This window comes from Anopheles merus, chromosome X (assembly GCF_017562075.2).
Source record: "Anopheles merus strain MAF chromosome X, AmerM5.1, whole genome shotgun sequence".
Classification (NCBI taxonomy): Eukaryota; Metazoa; Arthropoda; class Insecta; order Diptera; family Culicidae; genus Anopheles; species Anopheles merus.
The window spans coordinates 14,805,944-14,820,016 of NC_054081.1; the positions used below are offsets into that span (position 1 = coordinate 14,805,944).

The 14,073-nt window shown below is 41.8% G+C and overlaps 1 long non-coding RNA gene across 2 annotated transcripts; it reads left to right on the forward strand.

Moving 5' to 3' along the window:
• Window positions 1-494: 494 nt before the first annotated feature.
• LOC121597980 lies at window positions 495-11,565 on the forward strand. Of its 2 annotated transcripts, XR_006005497.1 has the most exons (7): window positions 495-665; window positions 771-837; window positions 920-1,024; window positions 1,238-1,501; window positions 1,596-1,651; window positions 1,733-2,102; window positions 11,528-11,565. It is a non-coding gene; the product is annotated as an uncharacterized LOC121597980 (long non-coding RNA). The 2 variants fall into 2 exon arrangements; XR_006005496.1 differs by lacking the exon at window positions 11,528-11,565 and having other exon boundaries at window positions 1,733-5,509.
• The last annotated feature ends 2,508 nt before the right edge of the window (window positions 11,566-14,073 follow it).

Sequence of the window (14,073 nt, forward strand, 5' to 3'; positions counted from 1 at the left end):
CCCAAAAATGGTCTGCTAATGTAGTGGAATTTAGCTAATGCAGCTAATTCAATAGTCAATTATTATACATTTTATAATTACTAATTAATTCACTAAGTATCGGATGTATACCCGAACCACGTAAATGCGATAGTAAACGCGCAGCGTATGAATAAGGGTAAGGAAATATCGTAGGAAATAGCGTAGGAAATTTATTATTATTTATTAGTTAATCTCCAACGGGCCAAAATACCTAACATAGGTGGCAAACAAAAATTACATAGCAAAATCAAGATTATTATCTCAGTTCACTGTTACCACGGCAGTGAGACGGAGACGTTCTTTGTATTCTTTGAAATTTAGTAGTGCTTGTATAGTGATAATAATGATAATCATAATAATAATAATCTTTTCGCTTCGTACTCGAAGCTTCACAAACTATGGATCTGATATGAAACGCGAAAAACCTTTGTGAATAATATCCACCAAATAAATGTGACTATGGCTGACAAAATCCTATCTCTACCTCCTCGTGGTGTCAGCCGGAATGTGCAGTATCAGTACTGCATATACCAACAGAGAGGGTCAGTGACGCTAGTGGTTACCTAACGTCGCTGAGGGTGTTTGAATGTTCCCCAGCCTGTGTCCGTGCCCGTTGACCGTATCGATCTATCGCTATATTGAGTGTAAGTGTCTGGCCCAGTCTGAACTATTCTCCTGTGCCCTACGGAAATACGGCAATACATCACTTTAAGATCATTCACAAGAACAACATACTGCTTTCTTTTCAGCTTGCATCTTGTCGACACAAATTGCATGAATCAAATGGCTTCTATGACATTCATTAACCAAATCAAGGTAGGTTATTTGCACAATTCTCCCTCAACCATAAATCCCACGACCACAAATTCAAGTAATAATCCATTCATAATTACCGCAGTATCCCAAGCTAACTAAAAGGAATCTAAGTTTAACCTTCAGCTAACCAAGTTCGAGCAGGGTTCGATGTGTACTGGAGCTCGAGGCACACCTATCAGGCTTGAAGGTAAATTTGTTTTCTGCAGTTCAAAGTCACAATATACTTAACGTTGTTTATGTTTACTTCCCGCTCTTGCTCTCTTTTTTTTCTCTTTATCACTATACCCCTCTCGCTCGCTGTTTATCTCTCTTTCTTTTTCTCGATCTCTATCGATCTCTTTCTTACTTTTTATCTCACATTCCCGTCGTTGACATGGCCCGCTCAACAATAATTCTCCAGACTCGCCCTTGATGTACGATGGCCCCCATAGTACGCAGGACTGACTATCCTGCTATGGATTATGTAAAATTAATTATGTTTGGGGGGAATCGTTACAATAAACTATTTTAGAAGCTAATAAGAAGTCTTTATAAAAATGATAAAAAAATAGAAAAACGCATAAAATCCATTGAAAAAAAAACACACACAACACAACTTAGTATAACACCGATGGATCGGAAGGATGTCCACCGCAGCAGTTTGCTCGAAATTGTAAAATAACAGGTATGGTAGCATCTAACATTACATTAGAAGCTACGTCGAAAATGTGAAGTAACGGTGTAACTAAGCGAGATTTTATGTTGTTACTCCCCTACAGTGCTTACAAATTCGAGGCCGCTGGTGGAAAACCTCATCAACTAACATCGATCGATCGTAAGTACATTCCACTAGCAAAGTGCACTGTGTAGTTCCTTATCACTAATGGTCATGTATTGTATGTATGCTTCTTTTCAGCAATATTTCGTTCTGCATACAAAATGGCTACACAGTTTTCTGCCCCTCTTGAGTATGCGTCTCAAGCCGTGGTTTGAAAGCTAGCAACTGCCAAGAACGTATATTTACATTTTTGTTTGCAGCGTTTGCGCATATTGCTTTGCATGCAAGCATTTTTGCATACTATAGAGTGTTTTAACATTTTATCGTTTATTTCTTTACTTCAATTATTTTAATTACCGATCTTATTTAAGCACAAGACAACTAGTAATAAGATTTCTGTATTAGTGTCCGAAGGCGTACCATTTCTGATTCTTCATGCTATTCTCATTTTGTAGCATTATTTTCTTATCAAGTGTGTTTCTAGTTTTAAAAAGCTGTTATATGTAAGGTATGTGCAACTGCATGTTATCGACAATAACACCAGTCCTCCATGCACATGGCAATACCACCCAGCCATTAGATGCATCAAAACAATAAAATCTCGAAGTGCCTGTTCACATGTATACAAAAGGGCTTTTTTCCTTTGAATCACAAAGAGCGATGTTTGCACATCAATGGTAGTGCCGGTGTGTTGCAGCACCTGCTGCGAGTACTAACAGAGACCGAGTACCTCTGCTGTCTGAGCACCGGCCGGTAGCACACTAGCAGCTTGCCAGTCTTCCCCTACTCCACTCTAGGTGCCTCCAGTGAATATTCTTATGTATTACTACGACAATTGATATGGCTACAAGCAGGCGTGCCAAGTGGGAAGAACCATCGTTTGAACCAAGATGAATCATTCGAGTCTCTTTCCGTAGTGCCATCCAGAGCTATAAGTAATCATTTGACGTCTAATTGAAATACTCATGCCTTTCTGAACATTGTAACATAACAAGAACATAACTACACATTTGCTTTCCCCAAAATTAACGTACGTTTATATTACCCGGGTTCTTCTCCTCGATGAACATTTTGTTGAGATTCAATTGTTTGGAGTCTAATATAAATTGATGTTGTAGTAATAGTCAATTATTAATTTTGGAAGGATTGGGATAAATTATTAGAAAATTCATTCAAACTATATTTGTAAATGAAGGCACAAACAAAACTCTTAACTCCAAACACAAAACGAATAAAGTTAAGGGTATCACTTGTTTGGTTTCGATTAATCGAATTTCGAGTTAATCGAGTATTTGAGTTAGACGTCAAATGTTTACTTATAGTTGAACAATGTTCAAAACTAGCTTAAGATTTTTTATTTGAACTCGACAACAATGCATCACTGGCAGCGTGTTCTGTCGAAAATTTCGCTAGTCAATTGTTTCGTTTCTTGAAACAATGAAATACTGTAGAACGAATTCTGGAACGACAGTTAAGGTACAACATTAAGGTTTGGACAACAGAACGGCAGCATAACAGATGACTTGGTTAAACGAATATAGGTATGTAAAGTCATGTAATGATTTTCATTTTTACTTAGTTTTAGTAGACATTTTTCATGCGGGATTAGGGGCGGATTAAGCGCGAAGCAAACTAAGTGGCCGCGTTGGGCCCCGTGGTCTTGAGGGGCCCCAAAAAATGGAACCCCCGCTCGCAAGTAAAATTACTAGTCATTCCTTCTCTGAATGAGAACATTTCCCAAGACCAGGCCTACACTTGTGTGACCGCTTAGAGCCTCCACTCGTCTTAATCCGCCACTGTGTGTGATAGAAAATATCGATAAAAATGCATGAATACTTAATTTCCAGTAAATGAGCTAGAGAGTTTTAACTGTTTGGGTATTTTATGTATGACACATCTTTCAAAGGTAAATGTGTACAAGCATACACACTCAGATTTTGAACTATGCACGATACGAGCGATTAAACTGAGATTTGTATTCCTAATCAGTCGTAAACAAAGGCGTGTTGATAATTGAACAGATCAGTAGCCGGAAGTATTGGTCTATAAGAAGTTCGACCTGAATCACTTTTAATGCAATCTGCAAAAAAAATTCTTGCATCGATCAACCTTAATCTTATTGTTTATTTACGCAATTTTTACTTTTATTCTTGCATCTATCAACCTTAATCTTATAATTTATTAAACATATATGTGTTATGTGTATGATATGGATATCAATGATAAAATCAACAATTGCTATTCACTTAGAAAAAAGTCGTTGAAAACAATGATTAAATCGGCAGCCTTTCTTAACCTTTTGACTAACAACTTAACCGTACATGACGAAAATCCCTTCCTTGGTGACGACGTTTATTTAAAATTCATATAAAGTGTTTCAACCCCGCCAAGAATAAATAAAAACAACAACAATATTTTTTTATGATCTCGACACCACCGACAATGAAGCAACAAATTAAAGAGTGGAACATTGAGCTGTTTTGAATCATTAATTTCATTTTTTACGATGTGAACAGTGAACACAATCATCGGTAACTAAAATATGGGAGCAGTCCCGTAAAGCAATCGTCAACTCGTACAACTTGCAGGGTTTTGAATCATATAAGGGAATAGCTCCACCAGTTAGGAGAATGTTGCAAATCGGTAGGATAATGTTGCAAGCATACTGTGGTGCTGTCATCAGACTGTAGCGGACGCTTTGAACACCCCAAAACATTGTTGTAAATTTTACTTATTTATCATGCTTAATTATATCTCCGTGGTAGGATTTATTAAGTTTATCATGTTTGTTGGTCTTTTCATAATAATACGCCCTATCTGTTACAAGATATTAAGATTGAAAGCCAATTATTCCTGGCTATCATATATGATAGCCATGACACTCAAATTGTTAAAGAGCTATATACATTTATCATTATGAGTAAAGGGTATTTGGTGCCAAGTTCCGTTGTCCTGAATTCAGTGCTAAATAGAGCTCGTGGCCTTAAACTACTATAGCACAATATAAGAATTTTAAGGTATGTGGATCACTAAAGCCTTTTTCAACACGTAATCCTGACATAAGAAAAACTTTTGAAATACATAACTCATAGTGATCTTGAAGAGTCAATCTACTATCTAGCTGTACACCTAAGTCACGAACTACATATGTGCGCGGACTTATGTCGCATTGAACATCAAATTCTTATATCCAAACTTAAAATTAAAATTATTCTTAGTTCGCCAGGATACTTAAGATAACATGATTGCAAATTTCCACAGTGTGCTTGCAACATTCCCCTAACGTTGTGCAAAATTTTCCCAACTGACTGAAATATTCCCTTGTGTGATTCGAAACGCTGGAATAACAAGTCCGTCATGGGATAAAGCCTAATATCCCCTCTCCACTGCCCCGAGCATATAATTGACTTTTCCGGCGAGATATTGAATAATTTCGGGAGCTCCAAACTACCCCAGAAAGCAGACCATACCTAGAGTGTTTTTATTTTTCTTTTATTCGCTTTGTTTTATATTGTCCTAAATGCGTCAATTACCTGACGTCGTTTGAACGTACGAACGACGTTAACACGATGTTGAAATATTTTGAAATTGTTAATAGGGTAGCTTGCCATAAACATGACACAAACCATAATTTTCTAGCATAATATCAACGACGCAGCCTCATTACATTTTATGGAAAACTAACCTAGTTGTGCTATTCAGCACTATTGGCGCTGGCGACTATGTACAGTCTGCTCTTGAGATACGCGTTTTATGCTTTCCAGAAAAATCCACGTATCTGGAGTATCCTCGCACGTCGAATTTCACGTTTTCAGCTAAAATACATTTGATTTCTTGGTATATTTATTACTTACTTACTTATCCGGCACTACAACCGCTTTGCGGTCTTGGCCTGCCTCAGGAGTGTCCGAAACCGCTCACGGTCTCGCGCCTTCGTCTGCCAGTCCGTTATCCCGGCCATAATGGCGGACGCCTCCACGCCATCTTGCCACCTCAATTTGGGCCTACCACGCCTCCTCTGTCCTTGTGGACGGCCTAAAAAGACTTTACGGGCTGGGTCGTCCGTTTCCATGCGTATAACATGGCCAGCCCACCGGAGCCTGGCGAGCTTGATACGCTGCACGACAGTGAGGTCGCCGTACATCTCGTATAGCTCGTCATTATAGCGGCTCCTCCATTGTCCTTCCACACATACGGGGCCAAGTATCCTTCTGAGCATCTTCCTCTCGAACGCAGCTAAGAGGGTTTCGTCAGATTTGGACAGTGTCCATGTCTCAGAGGCGTATGTGAGTACTGGTACTATATAGGTACTATATAGTCCCAGCTTCGTCCGTCGCGACAGGTTCTTTGAGGTAAACTGCTTTTTCAGGCTGTAGAATGACCGGTTGGCAGCCAGCATCCTTGCGCGCAACTCAGCTTCCATGCTGTTGTCGTTGCTGACCTTTGACCCAAGATAGGTGAATTGTGGGACGACCTCAAAAGTGCGTTCACCTATCTGTACGTCACGCCTACGTAGATTCGGATTATTTATTGGTAGGTCCGCTGATGTTGCCACCATCAGTTTGGTCTTTGCCTCGTTTATCTGCAATCCGAGGCTCTCTGCCGCCTGCTCAATCCCTTGGTAGGCTTCTGCTACATAGGAGAGCCGCAGACCAATGATGTCTATATCATCAGCGTATGCCAGGATCTGGGTTGACTTATAGAAGATGGTTCTCGTAGTCTCCACCCTCGAGTCACGGATGGCTCTCTCTAGCGCCAGGTTGAATAGGAGACAGGCAAGCCCGTCCCCCTGGCGCAGACCTTTGGTGGTAGCAAAAGGTCCTGAGAGTTTTCCATCCACCCTCACCTGGCATGTGACGTTGGTCATAGTCATTCTAACTAGCCTTATCAGTTTGGCCGGGATTCCAAATGAGCTCATAGCGTCGTACAGTTTTACCCTGGCTATGCTATCGTATGCGGCTTTGAAGTCTATGAAGAGATGGTATGTGTCGTTTTTGAATTCAGCCATCTTCTCCAAGATCTGCCGCATGGTGAAGATCTGATCAGTGGTTGATTTTCCGTTTCGGAATCCTCTTTGATAGTTTCCTACTATCTCTTCGACGTGCGGGACAAGGCGATCCTGAAGGATCAGGGAGAATATTTTATAGGCGGTATTCAACACCGTAATACCCCTGTAGTTGTTGCAGTCCAACCTGTCTCCCTTCTTGTATACGGGGTAGATGATGCCGAGATTCCAATCACAAGGCATCGATTCGCTATCCCACACCTCAGTAACAATTTGATGAATCTCGTTTTCTAGTCGTGCACCTCCATTCTTGACCAGTTCAGCTGCAATTCCGTCGGTTCCGGGTGCCTTGTTATTTTTCAGCCGACGGATAGCCTTTCGTGTTTCTTCTATGCTAGGTGGCAGTAACATGACACTATCTGCTAGTGGCGCTTCTAGCTGTTCGTTTAACTGGTCGTTGAGTAATTCATCAAAGTACTGAGCCCACCGCGAGAGGACCTCTGGCTGGTTACTAACCAGATCTCCATCCTTGTTGCGACAGCAGGTTACCTTAGGTACCACGTTGTTTCGGTGACCTGCTATCGCTTGGTAAAACTTTCGTGTCGGTCCGTACGCCTCTCTGGTTTGCTCGAGTTCCCGCATGTTTTGCTCTTCCAAAGCATGCTTCTTAGAGCGGTGAACTCGTTTCTCTTCGCGTCTGAGCCGTGAATATTCCTCTGCGCATGCCCGCGTTCTATGCCGTTGCTGCATTGCTCGGTATGCAGTATTCTTACGTTCGGTCACTTGTCTGCATTCATCGTCGAACCAGCCAGATTTGGTGTTGCCACGACGTGGTGGGAGTATATTTCTTGCACAGTTTATTATTTTTGTTTTTAGAGCGTTCCACCTCTCGCTCGTAGTTTCATATCTGTTTTCTGGTAGTAGAGACTCGTCTAAAGCGGCTTTGAATTCCTGTTGGACAGTAATGTCCCTTAGAGAGTCCGTGTTGAGCCGAGGCTGCGTGTTTTCTCCGCCCCCATTGGTGCGGGGGCGGGCGATTCTACAACGTATCACTAAGCCAACCAAGTAGTGATCGGAATCGATATTGGCTCCTCGATAAGTTCTGACGTTTAACAGGCTCGACTGTCGTCGGCGGCTTATTAACACGTGGTCGATCTGGTTGAAGGATTCGCCATCCGGGTGCGCCCACGTCATTTTGTGGATGTCCCTCCGCGCAAATTTGGTACTTCCTACAACCAGATTGTTCGCTGCGGCGAACTGGACCAATCTACTACCATTATCGTTACTGTGCTCATGCAGACTGTGACAGCCAGTGTATTGGCGGTACATTGGCTCCCTACCGACTTTTGCGTTGAAGTCCCCCAGGATGATTTTGAGGTCATGCCTGGGGCACGCATCTATAGTTCTAGCGAGGCGGCCGTAAAAAAGGTCCTTCTCCTCTTCCTCTTTATCTTCGGTAGGGGCGTGAACGTTTATGAGGCTTATATTAAAAAATTTGCCTCGCATGCGCAGGGTGCATAGCCTATCGTTTATAGCCTTGAAATCTTTGATTACGGATTTCAGCCGGGGACCTACGGCGAAACCCGTTCCGAGCACGTGGTGGCGGTCGTGGCAGCTGTAGTAAATATCGTAGCATTGCTTACCACGCCTGTTGTGCACACCGTTCCCTAGCCACCGAATCTCTTGTAGAGCTACGAGGTCCATGCTCAATGTGGCTAGGGCGTCATCAAGTTGTTTCAAGGCTCCGGCTTTGCTAAGAGTGCGTACGTTCCATGAGCCCATTTTAATCGTTGTCCGGGGGCATTGCGTTGGGTCGGTATCGTTAAGTCCGTTTCGTATCCTTCTGATGCTTTCTGTAGTCAGTTGTTCCATGGGACTGGGTGACTGGCCCTGCGCCCACGTGGCCGTTTTATTTAGCGTCGGGTTGCCCCCCCGACGTTCAGGCACCCAGTTTCCTGGGATACCCACCCCCCTCCTGGTTCGCCATATGCCACCATCCGCCCAAGGGGTTGGATCTAGCCCGTGTACCCAAGCTAGGATATATGAAGGCACATGTTACCACTCTGCACGACGAGGACGTGTCGGAATAGGAGTTGGATGGGAGAGCCTATGTTATCCCTCGGAGGGCTTCGGATCCCATCCCATTACAGAGGTATATTTATTACATTCGGTAATTTTATACACTTCATTTAATGGATACGATTCATGTAGAAAGTTCTGATATTTCTGATTTTTAATATTTGTAATTACACGACATTAATATGTAAAATTTAGAAAACGGCTTATCTCCGATTCCGCGTATTTCGAGAAACGCTCAGCTGTATCGATTTTAGATCATGTTTTAAATAGTACAGTTGAAGAGTGCAGAGCAATTCCCAACACGTGATTCTTGTTCTAAATTTTTATCTGTGATCTTCTAGAATGGTGTTCGAAACACCACAAATTGTGGATCTTGACTTTACATTCATTTCATGCAGATATTTGACAAAGAAAGAGGCATTTTATACCACGTTATACATTCAGATATTGATGATTTTCTACATACTAAGGACACAATGACACAGTCACAATCTACACAGTCGATTGAAAGGATCCACAACATTATTTCCTAGCGGATCACGAAGAATGCAATAAAACAACCTATCATAGTCGATTTTAAGGCGTTTGTTCTGAAACTCAATCAAGCCGGTGCGGTTTAAGAGAAGTTCAAGGCTCTAATTTAAGGGGAAAAGGTCATTTGCGTAAACACGCCATTGAATCTCGCGATCAGTTAAAATTAAAAATTTCAGCTTACTAGAGGCTACCAATTAAGATGTTTGTTTATATGCCCAAAAATGGTCTGCTAATGTAGTGGAATTTAGCTAATGCAGCTAATTCAATAGTCAATTATTATACATTTTATAATTACTAATTAATTCACTAAGTATCGGATGTATACCCGAACCACGTAAATGCGATAGTAAACGCGCAGCGTATGAATAAGGGTAAGGAAATATCGTAGGAAATAGCGTAGGAAATTTATTATTATTTATTAGTTAATCTCCAACGGGCCAAAATACCTAACATAGGTGGCAAACAAAAATTACATAGCAAAATCAAGATTATTATCTCAGTTCACTGTTACCACGGCAGTGAGACGGAGACGTTCTTTGTATTCTTTGAAATTTAGTAGTGCTTGTATAGTGATAATAATGATAATCATAATAATAATAATCTTTTCGCTTCGTACTCGAAGCTTCACAAACTATGGATCTGATATGAAACGCGAAAAACCTTTGTGAATAATATCCACCAAATAAATGTGACTATGGCTGACAAAATCCTATCTCTACCTCCTCGTGGTGTCAGCCGGAATGTGCAGTATCAGTACTGCATATACCAACAGAGAGGGTCAGTGACGCTAGTGGTTACCTAACGTCGCTGAGGGTGTTTGAATGTTCCCCAGCCTGTGTCCGTGCCCGTTGACCGTATCGATCTATCGCTATATTGAGTGTAAGTGTCTGGCCCAGTCTGAACTATTCTCCTGTGCCCTACGGAAATACGGCAATACATCACTTTAAGATCATTCACAAGAACAACATACTGCTTTCTTTTCAGCTTGCATCTTGTCGACACAAATTGCATGAATCAAATGGCTTCTATGACATTCATTAACCAAATCAAGGTAGGTTATTTGCACAATTCTCCCTCAACCATAAATCCCACGACCACAAATTCAAGTAATAATCCATTCATAATTACCGCAGTATCCCAAGCTAACTAAAAGGAATCTAAGTTTAACCTTCAGCTAACCAAGTTCGAGCAGGGTTCGATGTGTACTGGAGCTCGAGGCACACCTATCAGGCTTGAAGGTAAATTTGTTTTCTGCAGTTCAAAGTCACAATATACTTAACGATGTTTATGTTTGCTTCCCGCTCTTGCTCTCTTTTTTTTCTCTTATTCACTATACCCCTCTCGCTCGCTGTTTATCTCTCTTTCTCTTTCTCGATCTCTATCGATCTCTTTCTTACTTTTTATCTCACATTCCCGTCGTTGACATGGCCCGCTCAACAATAATTCTCCAGACTCGCCCTTGATGTACGATGGCCCCCATAGTACGCAGGACTGACTATCCTGCTATGGATTATGTAAAATTAATTATGTTTGGGGGGAATCGTTACAATAAACTATTTTAGAAGCTAATAAGAAATCTTTATAAAAATGATATAAAAATAGAAAAACGCATAAAATTCATTCAAAAAAAAAAAACACAACACAACTTAGTATAACACCAATGGATCGGAATGATGTCCACCGAAGCAGTTTGCTCGAAATTGTAAAATAACAGGTATGGTAGCATCTAACATTGCATTAGAAGCTACGTCGAAAATGTGAAGTAACGGTGTAACTAAGCGAGATTTTATGTTGTTACTCCCCTACAGTGCTTACAAATTCGAGGCCGCTGGTGGAAAACCTCATCAACTAACATCGATCGATCGTAAGTACATTCCACTAGCAAAGTGCACTGTGTGGTTCCTTATCACTAATGGACATGTATTGTATGAATGCTTCTTTTCAGCAATATTTCGTTCTGCATACAAAATGGCTACACAGTTTTCTGCCCCTCTTGAGTATGCGTCTCAAGCCGTGGTTTGAAAGCTAGCAACTGCCAAGAACGTATATTTACATTTTTGTTTGCAGCGTTTGCGCATATTGCTTTGCATGCAAGCATTTTTGCATACTATAGAGTGTTTTAACATTTTATCGTTTATTTCTTTACTTCAATTATTTTAATTACCGATCTTAGTTAAGCACAAGACAACTAGTAATAAGATTTCTGTATTAGTGTCCGAAGGCGTACCATTTCTGATTCTTCATGCTATTCTCATTTTGTAGCATTATTTTCTTATCAAGTGTGTTTCTAGTTTTAAAAAGCTGTTATATGTAAGGTACCTCTCTTCATTGACTTCAAAGCCGCATATGATAGCATAGCCAGGGTAAAACTGTATGAACCCTTTTGGAATCCCGGCCAAACTGATAAGGCTAGTTAGAATGACTATGACCAACGTCACATGCCAGGTGAGGGTGGATGGAAAACTCTCAGGACCTTTTGCTACCACCAAAGGTCTGCGCCAGGGGGACGGGCTTGCTTGTCTCTTATTCAACCTGGCGCTAGAGAGAGCCATCCGTGACTCGAGGGTGGAGACTACGAGAACCATCTTCTATAAGTCAACCCAGATCCTGGCATACGCTGATGATATAGACATAAATGATCTGTGGCTCTACTATGTAGCAGAAGCCTACCAAGATATCGAGCAGGTGGCAGAGAACCTTGGATTGCAGATAAACGAGGCAAAGACCAAACTGATGGTGGCAACATCAGCGGGCCCGCCAACAAATAATCAGAATCTACGTAGGCGTGACGTGCAGATAGGTGAACGCACTTTTGAAGTCGTCCCACAATTAACCTATCTGGGATCAAAGGTCAGCAACGACAATAGCATGGAAGCTGAGTTGCGCGCAAGGATGCTGGCTGCCAACCGGTCTTTCTACAGCCTGAAAAAGCAGTTCACCTCAAAGAACCTGTCGCGACGGACGAAGCTGGGACTATATAGTACCTATATAGTACCAGTACTCACATATGCCTCTGAGACATGGACACTGTCCAAATCTGACGAAACCCTCTTAGCCCCGTTCGAGAGGAAGATGCTCAGAAGGATACATGGCCCGTATGTGTGGAAGGACAATGGAGGAGCCGCTATAATGACGAACTATACGAGATGTACGGCGACCTCACTGTCGTACAGCGTATCAAGCTCGCCAGGATCCGGTGGACTGGCCATATTATACGCATGGAAACGGACGATAAAGTCTTTTTAGACCGTCCACAAGGACAGAGGAGGCGTGGTAGGGCCAAATTGAGGTGGCAAGATAGCGTGGAGGTGTCGGCCTTTAAGGCCGGGATAACGGATAGGCAGACAAAGGTGCGAGACCGTGAGCGGTTTCGGACACTTCTGAGGCAGGCCAAGACCGCAAAGCGGTTGTAGCGCCGGATAAGTAAGTAAGTATATGTAAGGTATGTGCAACTGCATGTTATCGACAATAACACCAGTCCTCGATGCACTTGGCAATACCACCCAGCCATTAGTTGCATCAAAACAATAAACTCTCGAAGTGTCTGTTCACCTGTATACAAAAGGGCTTTTTTCCTTTGAATCACAAAGAGCGATGTTTGCACATCAATGGTAGTGCCGGTGTGTTGCAGCACCTGCTGCGAGTACTAACAGAGACCGGGTACCTCTGCTGTCTGAGCACCGGCCGGTAGCACACTAGCAGCTTGCCAGTCTTCCCCTACTCCCCTCTAGGTTCCTCCAATGAATATTCTTATGTACTACTACGATAATTGATATGGCTACAAGCAGGCGTGCCAAGTGGGAAGAACCATCGTTTGAACCAAGATGAATCATTCGAGTCTCTTTCCGTAGTGCCATCCAGAGCTATAAGTAATCATTTGACGTCTAATTGAAATACTCATGCCTTTCTGAACATTGTAACATAACAAGAACATAACTACACATTTGCTTTCCCCAAAATTAACGTTTATATTACCCGGGTTCTTCTCCTCGATGAACATTTTGTTGAAATTCAATTGTTTGGAGTCTAATATAAATTGATGTTGTAGTAATAGTCAATTATTAATTTTGGAAGGATTGGGATTAATTATTAGAAAATTCATTCAAATTATTTTTGTAAAAGAAGGCACAAACAAAATTCTAAACTCCAAACACAAAACGGATACAGATAAGGGTATCACCTGTTTGGTTTCGATTATTCGAATTTCAAAAAGGTATCAGTATTTGAGTTAGACGTCAAATGTTTACTTATAGTTGAACAATGTTCAAAACCAGCTTAAGATTTTTTATTTGAACTCGAAAACAATACATCAATGGCAGCGTGTTCTGTCGAATATTTCGCTAGTCAATTGTTTCGTTTCGCTGTGGATTTTGCTCTGCATGCGCTGTTGATCAAACTGGTTTGATGATACATTTGCCCTACGTTAGTTCAAAATGGTAAGTTCTTTTTGACTTCTCAGTTGCAAACAGATTAAAGATCACTGCTATCTTAACATTATATGAAGCATAACTGCAAACATTACCAGAAGTGTTGAAAATACTTTTTCTCATTTACTTACTTACTTATCCTGCGCTACGACCGCTTTGCGGTCTTGGCCTGCCTGAGAAGTGTCCGAAACCGCTCACGGTCTCGCACCTTCGTCTGCCTATCCGTTATCCCGGCCTTAATGGCCGACACCTCCACGCTATCTTGCCACCTCAATTTGGCCCTACCACGCCTCCTCTGTCTTTGTGGACGGCCTAAAAAGACTTTACCGGCGGAATCGTCCGTTTCCATGGCATAACATGGTATAACATGGCCAGCCCACCGGAGCCTGGCGAGCTTGATACGCTGCACGACAGTTATGTCGCCGTACATATCG